We start from the raw sequence: 24,698 nt of genomic DNA, 5'->3' as shown, positions 1-24,698 counted from the left end.
TCTAATGCAAAAATGTGTCCTAAACTTTGCAGTTATAGCTTTTTTTAAGCATAATTGAGATCAGCTTCCTAGGCAGGGTGCCCACAATTATGTTAAAGGGAGACATTCCCCTATTATAGTAGGAGTCTAATAGAAGCTTCCTAAATTACTTTAGGGATTACTTTTGGTCACTGATTCAAAAATTGTTGCAACTAGTTTGTTGTCTCTCAAAGCAGATAGTTCTGTTGGTCTCTTTAGCACAGTGGTTTGCTGCTGGGCAGAAGGTCAGTGTTGACGAAGTGGGTGGGGAACTTCTTGAGTTCTTGCCAGTCTTTCAAATAGATCATTGTGTCAGAAACTAAAATAGGCAATGTTCTATTCTCTGTCTCAACATCCATATTCATTGCCTTTGTAGCATTGATCCCAGTATGTAATTATGAATTTATCTGTTGACTTGATTATAAACTATCTTCTCTACTAAAATATTACTTCTTAGAGGCCAGAAGATCATGTCTGCTTCATCCACAATTCACTGTCTGGTCCTAAACCCAATGTTTGCCCTTTTAAGTACTTGACAAACATTTATTGTTGAATCTAAAGATTCATCTGAGAAAGTAGATTCTTTCAGGCACAAAGTAAAGCCCACTAAAATATGACCAAAATGTTATGTTTATCAGCCAGTAGCAATGCTACTAGTGAGAGCGAAGAGAGAAGATGGTGTCTTTTCCTAATAATTCTGTGTTAGGGTTATAAATAAGTAGACTGGTAGTGTATGTTTCTATGAATCCCCATCTTTTCTTAAGAGAGCAGTACAGAGCTCTGAGCTAACTAGAAAAAAGACTGTATAGACAGAGATCTTACTGTATGGGTTGAGGGGGATGGAGTGAGAGAAAATGGACAGAAGACCATTGAAAGATAAACCTCAGATCAGAGTGCCCCTGAATTCCATACAACCTTTGAGTAGACAGCTGTGGAGGAGAAGGGAATGGTGTGGGTATATATGTGCCAAGTGGAATTATTAGCTCTGTTAAGAGAGTCAGATCTACAAGAGAGCTCACATGAGCTTATTATAACACTAAGACTTGTCAGTAATGATTATACTAGCATAAGCATGGAAGAATATAGACTAAAATGTCAGTAGTGACTTAGGTGCTGGGATTCTGAGTGATTTTTTTTTTTACTGTTTTGTGCTTTTAATATGTTTTTCCAATTTTTCTACAATGAACACATAAATAGATAAATTTTTTAAATGTCTAAATTTGCCATTTATATTTGGTGCCAATTATTTATTTCACAATATCTGGAATGCAAATTAAAATCTACTCTGAGGGACACCTGGGTGACTCAGAGGTTGAGCATCTGCCTTTGGCTCAGGAAGTGATCCTGGAGTCCCAGGATCGAGTCCCACATTGGGTTTCCTGCATGGAGCCTGCTTCTCCCTCTGCCTATGTCTCTGCCTCTCTCTCTCTCTCTCTCTCTCTCTGTCTCATGAATTAATAAATAAAATCTTTAAATAATAAAAAAATAAAACATGAAATAAAATCTACTCTGAAAAGCACACAGTGTTACTGAGTTACCAGGTTATTTGACAGTCTTGATGCTTGCAATGTTTCATTGATGTTAGAGTACTTAAGCTGTTTAAAAATAAATGCCTTGGGATCCCTGGGTGGCGCAGCGGTTTGGCGCCTGCCTTTGGCCCAGGGCGCGATCCTGGAGACCCGGGATCGAATCCCACATCAGGCTCCCGGTGCATGGAGCCTGCTTCTCCCTCCGCCTGTGTCTCTGCCTCTCTCTCTCTCTCTCTGTGACTATCATAAAAAAAAAAAAAAAAAAAAAAAATTTAAATTTATTAAAAAAAATAAAATAAAATAAAATAAAATAAAAATAAATGCCTTTACTTAAAAAAATTTTAGAAAGATTTTTCATTTTCTGTACAGGACTTATTTTTACTTGGAGGCATTATGGCTTTTTGACATGCAACCAGACCTCTATGCCTTATATTTGATCTACTGGATATATATATCATTTTAATGAACTAATTTGACTCTGAAAAAAAAATATTCCCATGTCTGTTTTTAGTGTAGATAAATCTGATCTAAAGGCTAATAATTGGATTGGAGGCTATGATTATAATATTGTGCTATTAGTTTTGATGTTTTATATTAACTTCAGGCTTCCTGTATTTTATTATCCATGTTGCAGTATATAAATAAATGTGTTTCATTATTTGCTTGGGATATTTCACTAAAGTTGAATGGGTTTTATTTTGGCATTCTTTAATGTCCCAATAATTTATCTACCTGCAAAGAATCTGCTTTGAAATGAGTGTATTTAAAAACTAAAATAAAAACCCAGCTAGTTGGTGTTAACTTTTGAATTGCTAATATAATTTCTATCAATTTTTTCTTGGAAAATTCATTTACCCATTGTATTTGAAATATTCTTCTCTAGTTACTATCATTCTTTAGATTTTTTAATGATCACAGTAAATCACAGTGACTACTGAGAGTTTTAAATATGGCTACTACAAATTGAGAGATACTATAACCACAAAATTGGGAGACTATCCCAAAATACACACTGGATTTCAAAGACTGATTTGAAAAAAAAAAAGTGAAAATATTTATTAATGCTGAAATTATATTTTAGCTATATTTAAATAAAATGCATTGTAAAAAATTAATTTCACCTGTTTCTTTTTACCTTTTTAATGCAGCTATTAGGAAATTTAAAGTTACATTTGTGACACATGTTTGTAGGTCACATTATGTTTCTATTGGGCAGTGCTATTTTAGAGCCTACTTCTTCACCAAGAAGACAGGTTCTACCAAAATATGTTGGTGAAATGAATGCCATAGGACCTGGAAAAATGGTGTCCAAGTTCTCTGCCATCATGTTAGTATCCACGGGGAACTCTTTGAATTGCATCTTGCTATATGTTGCAGCACAGGAATTCTCCTTGTTCTGACTTTGAGGTATTTTTTTCAAGAGACTTTTCCTATCAGTCATTGACATACATGAATCTGATTTACACTGGATAAGGCTGAGTCCCTGTACACTAGATAAAGGGTTGGCACAGAAAACTAGCTGACAAGAATACGAACTCAGCAATCAAGAACTCAGTGAAATAGATGGTCACTTGCTAGGGCTAATAGTGGTTGTTGGTACCTGTAGTTTAGTGCCGAAGTCCATGTATATTCGTTCAAATGGAGTCAGCATACCATGTCAGAACACATCCACAGTATTTTTTTTTTCAGATTTTAAGAGATTTTCTGTTTTGCAAAGGAACATAAAACACTTAGAGCCTAAGACACTCCTGAGCATGCTTATATTTTTTTTTGTTTATGTTTTTTGTCATGCAGAAAGAAATGATAAATGCCTAAGTTTAAAACATGGGCTTAATATTCTTGTGTTTCTCATGTACCTGAGATAATATGAAAGAGTAAAGGTCTGCATAAGAGAATGTGTCTATTAATTTTTTTCTGAAAACATAGCAGTAGAATACCAGTTACAAACTGAAGCATCTTTTTGGTGGTAATTTTAGCTAGAAACAGCTGTTGGGTTTAAAATAGTAAATATAGGGCAGCCCCGGTGGCACAGTGGCTTAGCACCGCCTGCAGCCCAGGGCGTGATCATGGAGACCCTGCATCGAGTCCCGCGTAGGGCTCTCTGCATGGCGCCTGCTTCTCCCTCTGCCTGTGTCTCTGCTACTCTCTCTCTCTCTCTCTGTATCTCTATGAATGAATAAATAAATAAAATAAAATAGTAAATATAAAAGGATAAAATTCTACTTTTCATTAGTAATATAATTAATTGCTCCTGTTATTTTAATTGATAGGTTGTCACTTCTTGTATAAAGATTTCTTTTTTTTAAGATTTTATTTATTTATGAGAGACAGGCGGAGGCAGAGAGAGAGAGAGAGAGAAGCAGGCTCCCGACGAGCAGGGAACCCCATGTGGAACTCAGTCCCAGGACCCTGGGATCATGACCTGATCCAAAGGCAGATGCTTAACTAAATGAGCCAACAAGGTGCCCTTACTTATCTTTTTAAAAATTGTTTGCTTGTTTATTTAAGAGAGAGAGAGAGAGAGAGCATGAGCACAAGTAGGGAGGAGAAGCAGACTCCCCTCCTGTGCAGGGAGCCTGATGCAGAGCTCAATCCCAGGACTCTGGAATCATGACTTGAGCTGGAGGCAGATGCTAAACCAGCTGAGCCACCCAGGCACCCATATTTATTTATTCTAGAAAGAGAGAGAGGGAACATGAACAGGGGGACAGGTAGAGGGTGAGGGAGAGAATCTTTAGTGGGTTCTGAACTGAGAGTAGATCCTGACGTAGGGCTGGATCCCAGGACCCTGAGATCATGACCTGAGCCAAAATTGAGTTGATGCTTAACTGACTGAGGCACCCAGGTGCCCCACTTCTTGTATATTTTAAATAATCACTATGCTAATAATTACTTTAAGTCTATTATAATTTACACATAGCTAATTAATTTACATGTACATTTTTACAACAATTAGGACAATGTGCTTAGTGTTTATTTGAAATTTGGAATTCTTTTGGTAGATAGTCCTATGTACATATGTTAAAAGAAATTGTAGCCTGGATTTTCTTTTCTTTTTTCTTTCTTTCTTTTTTTTTTTTTTGTAAGAATATTTGAAAGCAGATTGGTACTGCTCTTTTCCAGGAGAAATCTTTTCTCTCTAAAGGGATTTCATTGAACTTCCAGTAGCACTTGTCAACATAGGGAGGCTGACATGAATTTTAGTAAGTTTCAAATGCTCTAAAAAAACAACATCATTTCAGTTATTTCTTTTGTTTCCCATGAGTATTTTTGCAGTTGTCCTGAGCCACAGGCTACCAGCTCAGGTGGTTTGGGGTATGGTATGAGTTTTATAAAGCAAAATATATAATTATCCTCAAATATGCTCCCTTCAAAAAATCCACTAAATTAAGTGAGCCTCAAATATAAAGAGAGACCAAAAGATCCTCTTTCTTCCTCTTTTTAAAAAACGTGGCTGTAAAATAGAAGTCACACATTCAAGTGCCATAGGGACAAGGAAGGTAACATAAATGGATGACGAATGATGCATGGGAATTGTAGAAAAGTAGACAGCTCATGCCCCTTATGTATCAATTAGGAATTCTATTTGGTGGCAAGAAAGACAGATTGAAAATAAAAGTAGTTTAGTCAAGATGGCTTTTTTCTCTTATAAAAGTGCTGGGTCACCTGGCTGCTTCAGTCAGTAGAACATGCAGCTCTTGATCTTGGGGTCATGAGTTCAAGCCCCACATTGGGGATAGAGTTTACTTTAAAAAAAAATGACCTCAGGCTAGAAGCCTCTCAGGCCACAGTGGTAACTTCATGGTTATCAGAGATGTAGGTTTTATATGAGGCCACTAACACCACATAGCAGACTATCCCAAACTCACTGTATAGATCAACTGGGAGAAATTCTGGTCTTGGTTTCACCTGCATCTGCAGTCAACATTGGGTTCAGTAAGTAGCTCTGTTCATCTTGATTTGGTTCTCTTCTATGTTAGGGGGCTTACCTCTGGAATGTCCTAAGCTAGGACAAATGGGTCCCACCTTACATGACCTCTCACCATTCTCTAGCACGGGATATTTCATATTTCAGTGGAAGGTTTTCAAGAGACAGTAGGGCCACTCAGGGCCTGTTGAGATCTAGGTTCAGAACCGATTCTCTGGTACTTCTGCCACATTCTCTTGACCATATCAGGTAATAAGGCCAGCCCAGGTTAAACATATTGGGAGACAGTTTCTACTTCTTGATAGGAGATGTTGTTGCAAAGGGTATGAATACCAAGATGCATGAAAAATTTGGTCACAATAAATCTACCATAAGCTTCTGTTTTTGAGCTCTACTTGAAGTAGCGATGGATCCATAACTGCTCTTTTACCTCATGGTCAAAAAACAGTTACTGAAACTTGATTTTCCAGGCAAGAGGCAGTAGAAAGAGGGGAGTGCAAAACAGTACTCTAATGAGGGTTCCTTAAAGTCTCACTGAAATACTTATGCTTATTATTATTGACCAGCCTTGGCTATCATAGAGATTAGGAAAGATGGTCTTTAACTGACACCTTGTACCATACAAAATTAGAGTTCCAGTGTCATGGAAGCCAATAGTGAGTCCATAACCAGCAGTATCTGACACATTAACCACAGGTCCCAACTTTCATTTTACTTTGATTGTTGGACTTTATGAAATGTCCTGGCTTAAAACAAAAAACAAAACAAAACAAACCTTACATAGACATTTGATGTGAAATTTTCTGAATTTTATATGTTAGCATTTAATTCAAATATTTTTGAATTATTGTTTTGAAATTGTAGATGTTGAGAAAGGTTGCAAAGATAATACAAAGAGTTTCTGTCTACCTTTCATCCCTAATGCTAACATTTTTTGTAACTATAGTACAATTACCAAAAATAGGAATTTAAAAATGATGTAAAACTATAAGCCAGAAGTTAGCAAGCTTTTTCTGTAAAAGGCCAGATAATATTTGCCACATTTTAGGTATCTGCCACTACTGCTTAACTGCCATTGCACAAAACCAAAACCAAAACAGACAGTATGTGAACATATGAGAGTATCTGTGTTCCAATAAAACTTTATTTATAAAAATAGGTAGCAGACCAGATCTGGCTCACGGCCTGTAATTTGTCAACAACTATAAAGTAAACTTACAAACGTTATTTGATTTCATCAGTTTTCCCATTGATATCCTTTTTCTGTTTAAGATCCCAAATTACAGTTAGTTGTCATGTCTTTGTCTCCTCCAAAGGAAGTTAGTTGTTCACTACTTCCTTTCATGAACTTGACAATTGAAGTCTAATAGTCTATTATTTTGAAGAATATCTCTCAATTTTGATTTTTCTGATGGTTTCTTATAATTAGATATGCATGAATGCACGTGTGTGTATATGCATTGGTTAGTATGCATACATGCATTTCCTAGCTCTGTCCACAGAGAGAGCCTAAAGTCAATGACCTCTTAGCAAAAAAAACATACCTAGCATTCAGATCTTGATTTCTTAACACGGTTTAACAATAAAAGAAACCAGGGCTCTTTGCAAAAGTAATTGATCCCATGCCTGGGGCAGGGAAAATATGAGTACTGTCCAAAATATTTGTGTTGTTAAAAAGTAACACGCTCAAAAGAACAATAGCATGTCCACAGGCCACGTGAACCAACCTGACAGCGTTCCAAATGGACAAAACTGGGATAATTTGAGCAACCAAATACATAATGAGAGTTTTGAATTATAACGCATAGAGAAAAAAAATCCCCAAGGACATGCAGATATAAATAAATAATTGAATAGAATGAAGGGTCAGTTCTCCTTTAGGGAAGAATTCCAATTAAATAAATGGAATTAAATAAATTCCTATGTAAGAGAAGAAAGAACATTACCATTAGGCAAATACCCCAGTAATCATTGTGGCAGATACAATCCACTGACAGATGCTAAAGTTAATGGGCTGAAGCTTGTGGAGAACAGGGTTTTTTTGCGTGTGTCTTTTTTTTTTTCCCCACACTCCTTTCCGTTCTTTTATTTTTGTAGTTAACTCTCTGGAGGTGGCTAGTGGGGATTGTGGGGAGCTGGTGGGGAGGGGCCCCTCCCGGGCAGGGCCTGGGGGTATGGTTATTGCTCTGAGCTCCCTGTCCCCAGGGGGCCTATGTGGGGAGGGTGTCAGGACTGGAGCAGGCCAAGGTGAGACACATCTGCACAAACACGCAGGTCCCAGCGCGGCAGGGGCGGGGCGGTGGCAGGCTGGAAAGACTGGGTGCCGTATTGCACTTTGGGAGTAGGGCCAGGCGGGGACCCTTCTCAAACTGAAGCCCAGTCACAAAGTATCTATCTGCTCAAGGTATTTACTGATTACAGAGGGGGAGAAATAGTAACCTTTTACTACATGGCAGATACCACCTTAACCAAATGATCAAAAATCCTTATGCGTTTTTTCTTTCAGTCGAATAATCAAAGTTCTATTCATATTTTTCTTTGCTTAAAAAAATTTCTGTATTCCACTTTGTCATGCATTTGATTAATTTCAATTTCACTTAGAATCAGTTATCTTTATCAGGATTTCAATTTGACACACACTACCCAGCTGAATTCCAGAAGTGAAATTGCTGTGTATAGCCATTACAAAGACAGACGGGGTCACCAAAGTTACTGCTTTTTAACTGTGACATTTATAATTTGATTGAACTGATAATCCTGCTTTGTATACATTTTAGTTAACTTTTTAAATTTAAACTTCGAGCAATCATATTAAGGAAAAGTAGCCAATGGCCCAGCAAACAAGACCTGTAAATCTAAAGATCCATGAGTTTTAGAAGGAGTGCCAGTGGATACAAAATTAAGTGGAAATAATCCACAACAAATTGCAAAGCTAAAAAGCTAACAATGGAAACATCACACAATATATATTTTTTTAGTAGACTGCCTATTCCACCTCTTTAATACCGTGAGCCATGTACATTTTGGCTGAAATGCTTTATCTCTTTACCTTTAAATATAAAAATTATTTTGAGGGGTGCCTGGGTAGCTCAGTTGGTTAACTGTCTGCCTTTAGCTCAGATCATGATCCCAAGGTCCTGAGATGGAGCCTCATGTTGGGCTCCCTGCTCAGAGGGGGATCTGCTTGTCCTCTTCCTCTGTCCCACCCCCCACCTTGTGCTTTTTTTCTTTCAAATAAATAGATAAAATCTTCAAAAAATAAATACATATAAAAATTTTTGAAATATATTTTTGTAGTACAAATAGAAACATAATGCAGCCCTTCTGTCAAGATATCTGAGATTTATTTTACATAAATACACTTTAGAAAAGTGTATTCTAGCATATGGCTTCTCAGTAATAACATATAAACTTTATTTGAAATTATCAAACTTTGGAAAATATTTATCACATTTTTTAATACAGAAGGCCTAAGATTCCAATGTCTTTGAAGTTTGCTTGTGCAATACTAATCTTAAATACCCTTTGATGAACTGCATCACCACTTACTCAATTATGTCTTCCTTGTTATAACTGTGATAGGTTTTATCTTCTCTTCATAATCTTCATTTGTGTAAAATCCGGAAGAATTTCAGTGTTTTTCCAGTATTCACATGATTAATCCTTCTTTATTGAATTATCAAACAAGAACCAAAGTCTGAAAATTTTTTAGTGCCAGAGGCTTCTTCAATGTCAGAATGATTTTTGTTGACTTAGTTCAATTGTTTGTCTCATATTCTTTTAATTTTTTCCTTAGTTTTCCTCCATTCTTTAATAAATATAATGACATAAAAAGCTACCTTTCTTATACAACTGAAGCATAGAGTGTTAACATTCCACTTGTTTTAATGATACCTTGAAAACAACATACCAGATTGCAGTTAGATGGTATGTTCAAACCTTACCAACTTTCTGAACAAAAATTTGGTGAATCTTTGAAAGTACATTTTAGTGTATGAAGTGTTGTACCCATGTTGCAGAGCTTAAGAAGCTTTCTAAAAGGCAAGTTTCCTCCATGCACATCCAGAACTGTACGGAACACTTATGCTGCAATGTGCTTTCAAGTCCTGCGTCTCTGTGATGTGATGCTGGGTCAGGCAGTACATGGAGGTGTTGCAGAATTCCTGAAAGCCATTGGTGCATTGAGATGGCCAACAAAAACTGAACTTTAATGGAAATTTACTGCAGAACTCATGAATATAGCCCACTAATTACAAACCAAATGCATCCTCAGCTCAAGATCCCCCTTAGCTAGAACCACCGCAACACATAGAAAAGTGTAATGTAGGAAGTTGAAATGTAAAGAGACAGCTGTCTTAACCTGCTACTGTTAAAATATCTTACTTTTGTATGTTTTGTGAAAATACAACCATGTGAACATATTGCTAAAGTCCGTTTCAGGGTCTTGACGTCCATAAACAATTGAATGGCCTTGAGCCTTTAGTTTCATGATACATTTGTCTCTGTTCCTTATTGTGCAGGAAAGTTACTAAAAGCCAAGTCAACGAGGGTATTGATGACAAATTAGTAGTTGAATGTTGGCAATCCAGAGAAATCCTAAAATGCTCTAAAATCTTACACTTGAGAGAAATATCTTGATTTTAACAATAATTGTTAAAATATACTCCATATTTAAAAACTTAATAAACTTCCCTAACCAATAAATTTTTAAAAACCTAATTTCAGTCACTCAGGCTGGGCCTTTCTTGGGATGGGCCTATACAAGTGAGGGAGTCTGGATTTTATGGTTTGTTCATTATTTATGATTCAGTTTTTGTTACTAATTTCCTACCGCATTCTATTTGTAACACACAAGCAGTTTAGAATATAAGAACAGGATCTAACACCCACAGGCTCTTTGGATGGGCTGGGATGAAGTGTATTTCTCATATTTGGGTAAAGGAGGAACATCCTGTGTCATCCATATATTGTCATGAAAATGCTGTATGACAACCAGCCACAGTTATTTACATGTCCATTAGGTTCACAACTCTGCAAGGTTCAGTTGATCTGAGCTAGGTTGCTTATACATCTTGGGTCAACTATAGGTTGACCATGGCTCTATTAGTAGTCAGCTGGACTTGGATATGTTTGTCAGGTATCTGTTAACTCATCTAGGATGGCTTTGGCTGGGGTGATCAGGGCCATGCTGTTTCTCTCCTTATGTCTCTTTTCTGCATCTAGCTATCCTGGACATGTTTGCATGGTAATGGAAGACACGCAAGAAAAGTCAGAATGCACAAGTCATTGAAAATACAAGAAGGCTGCTAATATCCCATTGGCCAAATCAAGTCACATAGCCAAACCAGGGAGAGAGGGAGGGACCTAAAATGTTACTTGGTGAAAAGCATGGATACAGTGAATGACAAAGAATTTGGGCCATCTTTTGCAATGAAATCTTTTATGTGTCAAACTAAACCCTTGATTTTCTTGACCAACACATGGCTGTAGTCTGAATGTTTGTGTCCTCTACACAAAGCATGTGTTGAAATGTGTAGGGCTTTGGGGAGGTCATTAGGTTGTGAGGGTAGAGCCCTCATAAATGGGATTAGTGTGCTTATACAAGAGATCTTACAGAGCTCCTCGCCCCTTCTACCATGTGAAAATGCAACCCAGAAAAGCATCATCACCCAGCCATGCTGCCATCCTGATCTCAGACTTCCAGCTTGTATACCTGTGAGAAATAAATTTCTGTTGTATATAAGCCATCCAGGCTGTGATATTTTGTCATAATAATTCAAATGAACAACAGCACCATTTAAATCTGCTCCTCTCCAAATGCCTCCCAGCTTAGTAAGTGGCACTCCTGTCCATCTGGCTCAGGCTGAAGTACCTTTTCTGGCACTATAGCCAGCCCATCAATGGGTCATCTGTAGTTTCAAAATGTATCTAAAATCAGATTACTTTTCCATGTCTCTCCTATCATTTTTTGCCTGTACTACAAATAGCCTCTTAATTAATATTTCAACTTTGCCTTCGTGTTGTGTTTCCACTACATCTATGAATAGTTTTAGAATGTAAATTAGATCATGCCATCTTCTGCTCAAAGCTCTCCAATGGCTTATCCATCAGATTTACAATAAAATGCAAAATCTTAACCATGGCCTATTAGGCATCCACAGTCTGGTTAATGGCTACTTGCTCTTGCCTTATTTTTATACCATTCTTTCCTCACTGGCTCCACTGTAGCCACATGGACCTTAGTGTTGTTCCATAAACATTCATGACCTCAGGACATTTGCATATGCTATCTCCCTAGCATGGGATACTATTGATCTCACTGTCTATTACTCAAATGAATATTGATGAGTATCAAACTCACTTTATTCAAGTTTCTGTTCCAGTGTCACCTCTTGGGAGTTTTTTTCTTGATCTCCTTTTCTAGTAACTTTCTGTCATTCTCATTCCTGCTCAACTTTTTTTCTTTCTCCATAACATGTGTTACTAGTGGATATTATAATGTGTATTTGTTGAATGAAAAAAAAAATAACAAAGGATGATGTAGAATAAAGCTCTAGGAGCGTTACACCTAACATGAAGATATTCCTAAAATGGTACGTGGGAGAACTGATAGATAGCATGGGGAAACTTTACTGTTAACAAAGCAATGTCTGCTACTTCTGGCCATTTAAAATGTGTAGTTTGTTATAATAGCTAATAGCCACCTTTACCTGGAAAGTTTTTGATCATTCTCTCTTTTCTGGAATATATCTGTAAGAGTATATGAAAAATATAGGGGCACCAGGGTGCCTAAGTCAGTTAAGCCTCTGCCCTTGGCTCAGGTCATGATCCCAGGGTCCTGGTATCAAGCCCTGTATGGGGCTCCGTACTCAGCAGGGAGTCTGCTTCTCCCTCTCCCTCTGCTCCTCCCACACCACTTATGTTCTCTCTCATTCTCTCTCAAATAAATCAATACAATCTTTTAAAAAATGTAGAGGTAAATATGAATTGTTTAACAGCAAGCTTAATGTTCATTGGCTGTATCCTTACTTCCTGCTAGTTTTAACTTCAGACCTTGGGGTGCTCTGGTATGCTAGGAAAATTTGCATAACTGTGGAATAAGGGCAGTATCTTCAGCTGGGCCAAAGGAAAAGGAGGCTTTTTTTTTTTTAAACATACATATTTAACTTTATTTTGTCATCATTTAAAGCTTGATTTTATAAAACATAAAAAAATTTAAGAGTTCTGTATCACAGGAATTTAAACAGTGGCAATATACATAGCTTTGTAGGTTCTAGTTCTACAACAAATTAAAATCAAATAATTGGAAATGTTTTCAATATGGAAAATATACAAATGAAATAAATGGCAGAGACCTGTTATGAGCAATGTTTCATTACTTGCAGATTATCATTAGATAATTTCAGAATCTAAACAAAGACTCTCAATATTCAGATTTCTGTTGCTGTATTTTACATTTAATATCTCCCTACCTATATTCCAGAGTCAAAGTCCTTGACCAAAAGGTCTGATTTAAGAAGGCATTTAGTTTTATGGCAAAAGTTATCCATCTACAGTTACCACTTTCAAGGAATTGACAACAATGCTGATGTGATCTGCTAGTTCCCTTTTGAACAATGTGCAATAATTTATGCCAACCCTGTATAAAGTCATACAGGTAACAAAAAAATGGGACAATTATGCACAGTTCAATAGATGTATAATGTTAAGTTTTCCCAGTCTAAAAATTAACCAGTAATACAAAATTATCAACTATAGTTGAAAGTTGACTTCTTTGGCTGTCTCAGGAAGACTGGGAGCCAGTTTTTAACATCGTGTTTGGTTTTACTTGTCAAAATGAAATTCACATGACATAAAGTTAACCATTTTAAAGTAGACAAGTTACTGGCATTTAATATATGTAAAGTTATACAACTGCCACATCCATCTAGCTCCAAAATATTTCCACCATTTGAAAATAAAACCCTGTACCCATGAAGCAGTTCTCTTCATAACCGTGACCCCCAAGTCCCTAGTTAGCATCCATCTGCTTTCTCTTTATGTGGATTTACCTATTTTGGATATTTCATATGAGTAGAGTCATACCACATGTGACTGTGTCTGGCTTCTTTCACTTGCGTGTGTTTGAGGTTCATCCACACTATAGCATGGAGCATACTTCATTCTTTTTTATGCCTGAATTATACTCTGTTGTATAAAAATGCCATATTCTATTTATCCATTCATTTGTTGATGGATATTTGTATTGTTTCTACCTTTCAGCTCCTGTAAATAATGTTGCTATAAACATCCCTGTACCAGAATATTTGAGTGTTGGTTTTCACTTCTTTTGGGTAGATAGGTAGATACCTAGGAGTGGAATCACAAGGTGACCACGATGACAATATACTGTTTTAAAATGCATAAAGTAAAATACCTAGGGTCATAAAGGAAGCTAATTATGTTGACATAAAGTTACCAGAACATCAAATAAATGTGTTACGGTGATCTGTGTTACTTGATTTAGAAATATAATGTCTAATGGCAGACCTAATAACTGCTGTATATTTGTGGTAGCAATGAGTGCAAGTGATGTTTCAAGGTGTTTGCAGCAATTACAACATGATACGAAAGGCTTATGTGTTTCAATCACAGCTCCTTAGGATATTCCTGAGTTTTGTTGCCTGTTAAAGCCTAATGAAAATAGGTAATTTCTCATCCAAATTCATGGAACCTTTAAAACCTATCTAAGTGATCCCAGGGACTTCAAGTGAAGACCCCCCAGTTAAGAACCCCAGCTTTAGACAGGGAAGTGGTTATAAACTGGGGTTCCTTGGTGGCCCCTTCTTTCTGTATCTCTCTCTTCCCACTCTTTCCCCATGTCATCATCTTGCTTAGGAAATCTTAGCAGGATCATCTTGGACAGTTTGGATCCATTGAAGTGGAAGCTAGAGAATCCTCATAATTCCATTATCATCAAGTTTTGAGCTCTTATCCTGTTTTCTGTATCAGATTAATGTTTATATAACTCAGACACCTAAGAATTAAAATAACTCTTCTAATGTTGTATAGCACTTCTGAGTATCTAAAGGTCTTACATGTGTATCTTCTCATTTAACCGTCTGAAAGCTATGTAATCGTGTGTGTCATTACCAGGAATGTGAGATGAGGAATCCCAGATATCAGATGATTTAGTCAATCAAGTTTGAAAAGCAAGTGGTCACCATTGGAGCTAGAACTTGGGGCATCTTGCAAATAAAAATTCAAAGTGCCTTTTCTATTCAACTAGAAAACCAATATATCCAAACTTAATTGTTTACTTGGTTGTTAGCATAAATAAATAGTTACGCCTCAAATAAAAGCCAACACAGAAACTGCTCTTGCAGATGAAAGAAACATTAACATGAGAATACTATTACAGTTCAGTCCTGAAAAGCTCAGTCCTTCCATTGTCTCAGGGGAAGTGTTTTACAGCTACGGGCCAGACATTCAAACAAGATACTTTCCTGTAGGAAAGGATGAGATTAGTTTTAGAAAATTAGGCTTCATTATTCCCTGAAAAGAAAAACAAAATAGTGCTCAATCCATATTCGAGGAAATCCAAAGAGAGCAAACAGTTCTGTAGGCTCCCTAGAAGTTTCCCTAGAAGGGATTCCATGCACTTGTCAAGTGCATAAATAATTACTGAAAAAAAAAATGCAGTCCCATATGTCACAGTTACCTTGCCTTGAATGAAAGAAAATCCGTATTTCAGTGGATGAGGCTTTCTTCTCCCCCCAAAGTTATGTATTCAAATTTATTGGGTTGCTATTTGTTCGCTCCCAAGGAGCAGAACACCCCTTATTCCAACAGTGAAGAAAGAGGAAGGGATGCTGAGCTCTGGCTATAAATATTTTATTATATAGAGACACAGAGATCACAGAGGGGCAGATGAGTAGCAGAAAACAAATGTGATGTTGTTTGCAAGTCCTCAGAGGAGGTTTATATTAAACTGTCTCTGCCAGCTTGTTTTCTGCTTGGCTTTTACACTGTCAAACCCGGTAATGAAACCATTTTGTGTATCTAGGGTTTTCCCATTAGATGAGGAGTGCTACATCTAGTTGAAAGTATAGAATTATCCACATTATAAAGTATACACAAAGAAAAAGCTATTTTAAAATGGCACAGTGATGAAGATATATTTTCAAGGATAGTCCATATTAATTTGATTTTAGAAAGATTCTATCCTAGTTAAAAAAAATAGGTTAAGAAATAAATTATGGGTTTTCTCCATACAATCTTATTACAGTCTTACATACAGTTTTCTCCATACAGTCTTATTTTCTCTTACCCAAATGCCTCAGAGTTGTTGGAAGACTTTGACCTGATGCTATTTAGCATCTTTCATGATTTCATAATCCATTGGACTTCATTTGCTCAGAACTCACTATTAGAAATTCTCTTAGTTGCCAAAAAAAAAAAAAAAAAAAAAAGAAATTCTCTTAGAGAAAAAAAAGTCTTTTTTTTTTTTTTAACATAATAGCGCAGACCACATATGAAACCTGCCACTCACATGTTCAAATTTCTGGGTACAAGGAGAAGTGGATAAAAGAGTGAATAATGGAACAAACATTCTATGGGGTTCATTTCATCCTGGATCTAAATTACCTGAAATGATCTGCATCTGCATAAGTGCTGATGGGGTTCATTTCATTCATCCTGGATCTAAACTACCTGAAATGATCTGCATAAGTGCTCTTATTCTTGAATGAGAGGAGTAAACAAAGTAAACAAGGTACAAGAAGTATTTGTACTAATATAGTTGATAGCAAATTTTCTGTTTTATATAAAATAGAATTTTAGAGTTTTTTTTTTTTTTTTTTTTTTTTTTTTTTTAGTAATTGGCAGGTAGGCCAAAAGTATACCCGTTCTCTGAGTCAGGTGCCATTTGAGTGAAGTTTTTTTTGTTTGATCTCATGGTCAAGAAGCCCAATATGAAGGGGCCATATTAAATCTATGAATCTATGAAAATGAAATATACAAAATGGCATAGAATTATGGGTGAAAAACTTAGTTATGCTTCTTTGGGTCCATCTCTATTTTTATAACACACACACATTTAGAGATGCTTATTTTGCTGATAAGAAAAAGTGTGGGTAAACTATAACTTGTTTTGTTTTGTTTTTTTACAAAACCGGTGGCAGGTCACTGATTTTTGCTTTTAACAGCTAAATTCTGTTGTCTGAAATGCTGCTTGGGTTGGTTTTGTACTTAACAAAAACCAGAATTAGCATTATTTACTATTCACTATTGGCCAGGTACTTTACATAGGACATTTTCACTTTATCTTGAGGATCCCTTTGTGTTACAGAAAACTGCATCCATCTCCATTTTTTCAGATGCATAAATAAACCTGAGGAATGATGGATTGGCCCAAACTGTGCAGCTAGTACAAGCTGAAGCCAACTCTGTTGGTTCCAAGGTCAACCACCTTCCTCTTGAAGTTTGGAAATATTAAATTTAATTGGCATCAGTACCTCATGTTAGAATGTAAATTATCAGCAGGTTCAGAGTATTGTCGCTGTTATCTTAACATAGTCTACTGAGCATTCAGATTGCTTTTTCTAGGTCAATAGTGGCAATTATGGCTGTATAGAGATAAATAGATAAAGATTTCTTAGTAGCATGTGTAAAGAAAAAGAAATTTGAGAGGAGAATTTTAGTGATGATCAGGGCATATATTAAATTTATGGCATCTGGGCACCTGGGTGGCTCAGCTGGCTAAGAGTCTGCCTTTGGCTCAGGCCATGATATCAGGGTCCTGGGATTGAGCCCAAGTTGGGCTCTCTGCTCTGGGGAGCCTGCTTCATCCTCTGTCTGCTTGCCCCTCCTCCTGCTTGTGGTCGGTCTCATTCTCTCTGTCAAATAAATAAATAAAATCTTTAAAAAAATTTCTGGCATCTGATGTTTTTTTATTAATTTGGTTATTATATAAATAGAAAAATAAAAATAATGCTAATTACAAAATAAAGTGTAAAACCAAAATACTGGTTAAGTATAGAGAACACATAATGTAATGGTACTAATAAAGTATAAAAATAAGATGCATTTATTTTGTTTTACTTTTCTGGATCAAGGTCTTTTTGTTGTAAAATATATTGAATTATTGTTATGTAAGAGACCCATATGGCTATGTCAGTCTTGAAATTGCATTTGCTGACAAGGTGGCTTATCTTCTGTTACTCTGAAATATATGAAGAGACTATCACAAGACTGTAAAAGGAAGTTTTGTCTACTTATGTTTTAGTTGATTTTGGACTAAATTAAAAGCCTGTTAAAACAAGAGAAGCATTCAAGAACTGAGCTTTCAGAATCATCTAGGATTTCCCTTTATCTATGCAAGACATTTATTTTTAGCAAGTTCTGATCTTAGCAATGGTAGTTTAAAACATAGGGCAAGCTTTTAAGAAGATGATTTTACAAGCAAATTACTTTCCATGAACTACAAATAAATCAAGTTTAAATTTAATCAGTTTTTAATATTAAGAAGTAAACTTAATAGGAAAAATCCTTGCAACAGCTTTTAAACATAAATCCCTGTTCCTAAGGAAGTCTTAAGCATTTTTTGAATGCACAGGAAGGTCGAAACTTAAAGTGTGACACCTCCATTTTTTTATGTCACAGAATACTGGCATTATTACAGAAAATACAAGTATACTGAGTATGTACATTGTGTACCTACAGTTAACTGATGCATATAATGAAATAAAAGCAGGTATTTCTTATTATTCAAGGAGAAAAATGGAGCCGTCTTCTGGAAACAGTTTGGGTTGTCCCATAATGGATAAGGTAGACTGTCAACCTATAATTATTTTCAGGGACGTTTTCTTTGGACTTGTCTGAAAATTGGATGAGTGGTGATTAATATCAGGAAGAAGAAAAGAACTAGGACCTGGGATTTGTCCTTTTAATAGGCTGGAAGAGAATAACTGCTTTCAATTTTTGGATCTTTTATGAAGCATATGAAATCTATGTTTAGTCTCTTTGTACCCTATCAGTAGTATCTATTATTTACTCATTTAAATGACAGTGCTGTGCTGGACCATAAGCAAGGCTAGAAACTTACAGATCCGTATATAACTTTGAATCAGCCAGTGTATATATAGCCAATCTTTATTATTCATGGGTTTTATATTTGCAAATCTACCATCTCGTGTATTTTTCTATTTCTATGCCTTTGCTTGTGGTTCCACTGTTTGAAATGACCTCCCAGCAGAGTACTGAAGTGCTGTCTAGTATTCCTCAGTATGATGTGCCTCATGGAAAAAATACATGGTCTCTGGCAATTTTCATTCAGGTGTAAGTTCTGATGCTGTTGGCTAACTTGAATGTTAATGAATCAACTATATACATTAAATGTGTCATAAAACTATAAAACAATCTTCTGTGTTGATTGATGAGCATGTTTTGAGGTCAGAGACTTGCAGAATTCTAGATTTCTTGTAGGAGCAATGGGTTCAGTATTTGCTAATTTGGTGTTTGCAGCTACTTTATGTAACATGACTACTGCAAATAATGAGAATCAGCTCTATGAAACATGCAATTGCTAGAGAGTGGCCTCAGCCCCAGAGAGTCAGAGACCAAGGGTACAGTTCCTGCTTCCATAGAGTTCACTACTTGTTGAAGAGCTGGACTCACAGTGGACCAGTGTGAGAAATTGCTATGACAGATGCAGGCAAGGTGCTAAGGGAAGCCTAACACTGATTGGGTGGGGGAGGGGAGCCCAGGGAATCACAGGTCAGTAGCTGAATGCCTGAGAAAATGAAACAGTAGAGAAAGGATGTGAGGCATGTACAGAAATGTGAAATAAATGAGATTTATTTTTAAATGGAGCATAATGTTGGTGGGTTTCTGACGCATGTTGATACCATGTTGTTACAGAAATATACTGTGGCAAAAATGCTTCCACCTCTTGCCAAAATGAACACTGAAGAAAAATGAACACTGAAGAACTCCAACATAAAGTTGCAGAACAGAAATAGCCAACTCCTCTGGAGTCTGATTCATCCATAGCCATCAAAAAAAGGTAGGAGAATGAATTATGTTACAGTTTTGCTCTTTTAAATTTTGTTTTAAATCATGTACACAGACATATGCACAGTGGAATACTATTCAGCCACAAAAAGGGAAGTCTTGTCATTCGAGACAACATAGATAGACCTTGAGAGCATTGTGCTAAGTAAAATAAGTCATGGAGAAAGACCAATATGGTATGATCTGATTTACATGTGGAATAAGTTACAGATTGTGTTTAAATTTGAGCTAAAAGTTACATAGAACACATTGCTGGTTGCTAGAAGTGGAGAGAGGATGGGGAATCAATGGAATGATGGTAGTCAAAAGATACAAACTTTCAGTTATAAGATAAGTCATGGGGATGTACTGTGTGGTAAGGTGACCATAGTTAACAATACTGTATTGTGTACTGGAAAATTGCTAAGAGAGTAGATCTTACAAGTTCTCATCACAAGAAAAACATTTATAACTATGTGAGGTGATGGATATTAAGTAGACTCCTTGTGGTGGTCATTTTACAATAGATACAAATACCAGATCCTGTTGTATACCAGAGACTAATGATACATGTCAAGTGTATCTCAATAAAAAATATGTAGGAGTGCCTGGGTGGCTCAGTTGGTTAAGCACCTGCCTTTGGCTTGGTCATGATCCTGGGGTCCTAGGATTGAGCTATCCGCATTGGGCTCCCTGCTCAGTGGGGAGTCTACTTCTCCCTCTGCTTCTGCCCCTATCCCCCCTCTGCTCATGCTCGTGTTCACCTACTCTTGTGCACTTTCAAGTAAGTAATCTTAAAAAAACAAAAACAAAAACTAGGGATCCCTGGGTGGCGCAGTGGTTTGGCACCTGTCTTTGGCCCAGGGCGCAATCCTGGAGACCGGGGTCGAATCCCACGTCGGGCTCCCGGTGCATGGAGCCTGCTTCTCCCTCTGCCTATGTCTCTGCCTCTCTCTGTGTGTGTGTGTGTGTGTGTGACTATCATAAATAAATAAAAATTTTAAAAAAACTAAAAATATGTCATAGTAAAAAAAGAAGAGTACATTTATCCAACATATATTCACTGAGTGGCTTCTACATGTCTGCAAACTGTTCTAGATGCTAGGGATGTGGTAGTTACAGAAAAGGAAAAGGGTATGGCCTTGAGGGAACTGGCATTCTGGTTGGAGGAAATCAGTAAGTAATGCTTACTTAGGAAACTAACAGCTGTTCATAGCATTGGCAAACACAGTGAACAGCATAACAAAGTGCGGGGCTACTTTATTTGAGGTGTCAGAGCAGACTGCTCAGAGAATCTTGGCTTGAGCGTTGAATGATGGAAGAGAGTCAGTTGAGATAAAACCTTGCATGTGCCATGAACCAGGATCTAGACAGATATGCTCAAGGCTCAGAAAGCAGGTATGCATTGCTTAGATTTGGAGAAGCATGAGATAGACAAAGTTGGAGAGACTTTTCATAAAAGTGTCTGGATTGTACTCCTATGAAGATAGAAGTTATTGGTGAGTTATTAGCAGAGGAGTGAGTTTATATTACAGTTTTAAAAGGCCTTGCTGTTATGTTTAGCTAAGGGCTCAGTAATAGTGGAAAACAGAGTGCCATCACCTAAGCAAGAGATGGTGAATTGGCTTAGGGACATGGCTTTGGGGATAAATAGATTTAAAATATATTTGGGGTCTGCTTCAGCTATATTAAACTAGATGACCAGCAATATTGTTTATGAATCCCCAGACGTAATTCTAGGTTCCATATGAAGGGTATGCTTATTTGTATTTAAACATATAGTTGTCAAGTGGTACTTTGTTGTTTTTTTTTTTTTTCAGTTTCAAAGAGGAGTTTATGATGTGTTTGTTTGTGGCCTGGTTCTGAAACTCAGAGGAGGTTGATGTCAAGTTGTGAAAAAAAAATTACACCCTGAAAGCTCAGGTTCTCTAGACAGGTTATCTCATAACACTTGGAGACATGAGCCTTCCAGATGCTTGTGCAAATTCTCTCTGGTTCCTAACAGGGTTCCTGAATTCTGAAAATGTTGTTACTCCCATCAAGGAGAGGCTGCCTGTGTGACGGGTGCCCTTCAAGATAAGAAACCAATGCATTTTTTAAGGACTAGTGGTTTAAGTCACTCAGGCATGACTTCAAGACTAGAACTTTATACTGGATTGCTCCTAGATGGAACATTGAAGCAGAAACTAAAATACAGTGTAAAGCTGATGTTACATGAAGACAAGAATATATGGCTTTAAGCAATGTTTGCCAGAGAATCTAATGCTCTCTGGAGGTGAGGGCTTCATGTCTTGTGGTGAGTGAGCATGTGCAAAGCCACAGGAAAGGAAGAGAGGATGAAGAATTGTGCAATGACCTTGGCAGGTAGGTCCAAGAAGCCAACAACCAGTTTTGGAGCATGGACTAACCTCAAAGCCTATCTTCAGAAAAATTTTTGTAATAATTCAGGCAAACAGTATTTTGAGAGCTTCAGCAAAGTACAGAGCTCTGCCTTCCGGTACTTACAACTTTCTGAAACGGTTTTAAAATTGGGGTCATGAAAACCCTTCCTTTCTCCACCCTAAACCCTTCTCAGAAATCGTCATCAGAAAACAGGCCCAGTGCAGCAATTATACAGTGTCAGGTAATGGAAAAGATTGTTGAGACTCCACAAGGCATAGAGGCTGTAATAAAACAAAAGGAGGGGTACAGCAGAAGGAAGAAAGCCCAGCAAGTATTGGTGGGGACCAAAACTTCTAGGTGCAACTCTCAGGGTCCTTTCTCCACTACACACTATGCCCTTAGTCTTTAGATCATGAACCACCAAGATACATGTGTGACACTTTGGTCTCCGGGGAGCCAAGAATCAAGCTTACTGAGGAGAATTTTATACCCTACAGCTCAAGTAGCTAAAAGCAGGCTTTGTGAACAGGTAAACAGGTGTAAACCATCAATCCATTCAGTTTCAATAAACAGCATAGACAGGCTGGCACAGTATACCTTTGGGGGAGTTTTGGACTTCCAACATCACATTATAAATAACTGGATATTATATTTCACTTCATTCTTGGCCAAGAATCAATACTATGGTTCCAGGTACCCTTTGCATAAGCACAGAACTACCCAAGATCAATTGCAAGTTAACCCTATCCTGATGTACTTAGAGAATTGAACCATGATGAAATATCCAGAAAAACCTTAAGGTGGTATACCACATTCTGTGTTTGGTCTCATCATCCACTGGGCTTGATACAACTCTTTGATTACCTGGAGAGATCTTTACAAGGTTATGCTTTCAAATGGAGTCAAAGTTCCTGAAAAAGTAATTGTATTTTGAGGTAATAAGGGTAAAATAAAACAGAAAGATTAGTAGTTGATTTAGGTTGATTTCCCTGGAATCAAATAGGGAGACAAAAAATTCTGGATAGTGGGATTTATTTGGAAGGTGATGCCAGTATACCTTTGTAGGGAAATGGGGATGTGGGGTGAGGAAGAGAAGGAAAACAGAAAAAGTACCTTATCATTACTACGATCAAGAGGAGCAAGATCCCATTGGGCAATACTGGGATAAAGTATAGAACATGCCTTGGATTTATTCTAACCAAGCAAAAGGGAATCAGCTACCTTTTCCCATTTGTCTTGATGGAAGACTGCTCCCCTGGATGGAAGTGGAGGGTATTAATTCCCTGGCATCTGTGGCTTGCCATAGATGTGGGCCAGGGGGACTCCAGCAGCCAGAGGAAGCCTCAGGCAAAGAACCCCAGGTGTTTGCCATTGGAAGCCACCATCAGATCAGCATCCAGAGAAATAATAAATACCAAGAGGATATGAATGGAGCATTGATAGTTTCTGCTATAAGAAGTGACAACAACAATGATGCTCATGATCATATTAGTAGAGCTATCATTTATCGAGTATGAAGCTGTGTACCATAATAAATGCATTATATACATTTTACCATTTAATTCTTATTTGTCAAAAAGTCACTCAGTACCAGATGCGGGGAAGAGGAAATATGTATTTTATCACCACAATTCTGTGGCGCATATATATATATATATATATATATATATATATATATATATATATAATCCTAGTCTTCCATGTATAGATGAACAGATAAAGTTGAGCAAGGTTAACCAAATTTCTGGAGTAACCCATATAGGGTATAGAGGTAGGATTCATATTCTGGTCTTCCTCCAAAACCATCCCTTGGGCATCACTGTAATCCTTAATTAGTTAATTAATTATTTTTCTGATACCCATTTATTTGAAAGTTGGCAGGAGCCATTTAGATTTAGGGATACAAAAATATTTCCCATGTTCTCAAGGAGAGCAGGAAGAGAAAGACAAGAAAACATGTAGTGTAATAAAAACCATATGGAAGTGTGTTATTGCTATTAAGTAGGATCAAGAAAGGGTATCGCTTGTTGCTGCATAACAATCCTACGACTTAGTGGCTGAACAAAATAAGTATTCTGCTGAGTCTGTGGGTGAGTTGAAGAGTTCTGATGTGGGCCAGGTTTAGCTGGTCTTAGGTAGTTCAGTCATTTATCTGCAATCAGCTACCATTGACTGGGGACTGGCTAGTCTAAGATGCTGTCTCTCACACACCTGGTAATTGATTGAATGTAGCTGGATCATTTCTCCAGTGGCTAGCCTGGACTTATTCCCATGGTGGCTCCAGAGGTTTGAGAGTGAATGATAGTGTGCAAGGCTTCCTGAGGCTGAGGCTCAGAACAGTCACTTCTGCTGCATTATATAGCCCAGAGCAAATCACAAGACCAGCCCAGATGTAGAAATAGACTCCCTCTCTTGGTGGGAGGACTTTGAGGTCACATGGCAAAAGGGCATTGACACAGGAAGGAGAGAGATCTACCAAGAAGAGAAACATCTGTATTAAAGCTTACAGGGTGAGTAGGTATTCCCCAGACAAATAAAGTAGGAAGTAGATTTGAGGCAAGGAGTATGTGTTTGTAGCCCCATAATGAAGGCATATAGATAGTGTTGAGGGAAAGGGACAAGCACCAGGAGAGAGAGCAGTATTAAGGAATAGAGGTATGTAAATGTACCAGAATTCAGGAAAATAAAAGTTAATTTGCAGGAAGAATAATGTTTAAGAAAAAATGTTAGGCAAATGGGAAGACGAACAAAGTCAGGTTAATGAGCGGAGGGATGGGTGGTTGTCCAGGTTGCTGTAGCATTAGAGCTAA

The 24,698-nt window shown here is 37.2% G+C and overlaps 1 protein-coding gene across 8 annotated transcripts in view; it reads left to right on the top strand.

Annotated features, from left to right (window-relative positions):
- PAK5 (p21 (RAC1) activated kinase 5) overlaps positions 1-24,698 on the top strand; it is a 278,705-nt gene that overhangs the window by 101,100 nt on the left and 152,907 nt on the right. For all 8 annotated transcript variants that reach the window (XM_041733443.1, XM_041733436.1, XM_041733441.1 and 5 more), the window contains one exon: positions 19,375-19,519. The gene's annotated coding sequence lies outside the window, so the exon portion shown is untranslated. The remainder of the gene's footprint in view (positions 1-19,374; positions 19,520-24,698) is intronic.

This window comes from Vulpes lagopus, chromosome 18 (genome assembly GCF_018345385.1).
Source record: "Vulpes lagopus strain Blue_001 chromosome 18, ASM1834538v1, whole genome shotgun sequence".
NCBI classification, from domain to species: domain Eukaryota; kingdom Metazoa; phylum Chordata; class Mammalia; order Carnivora; family Canidae; genus Vulpes; species Vulpes lagopus.
The sequence above is the reverse complement of the archived record's forward strand: the minus strand, read 5'-3'. Positions and strand labels throughout refer to the sequence as shown.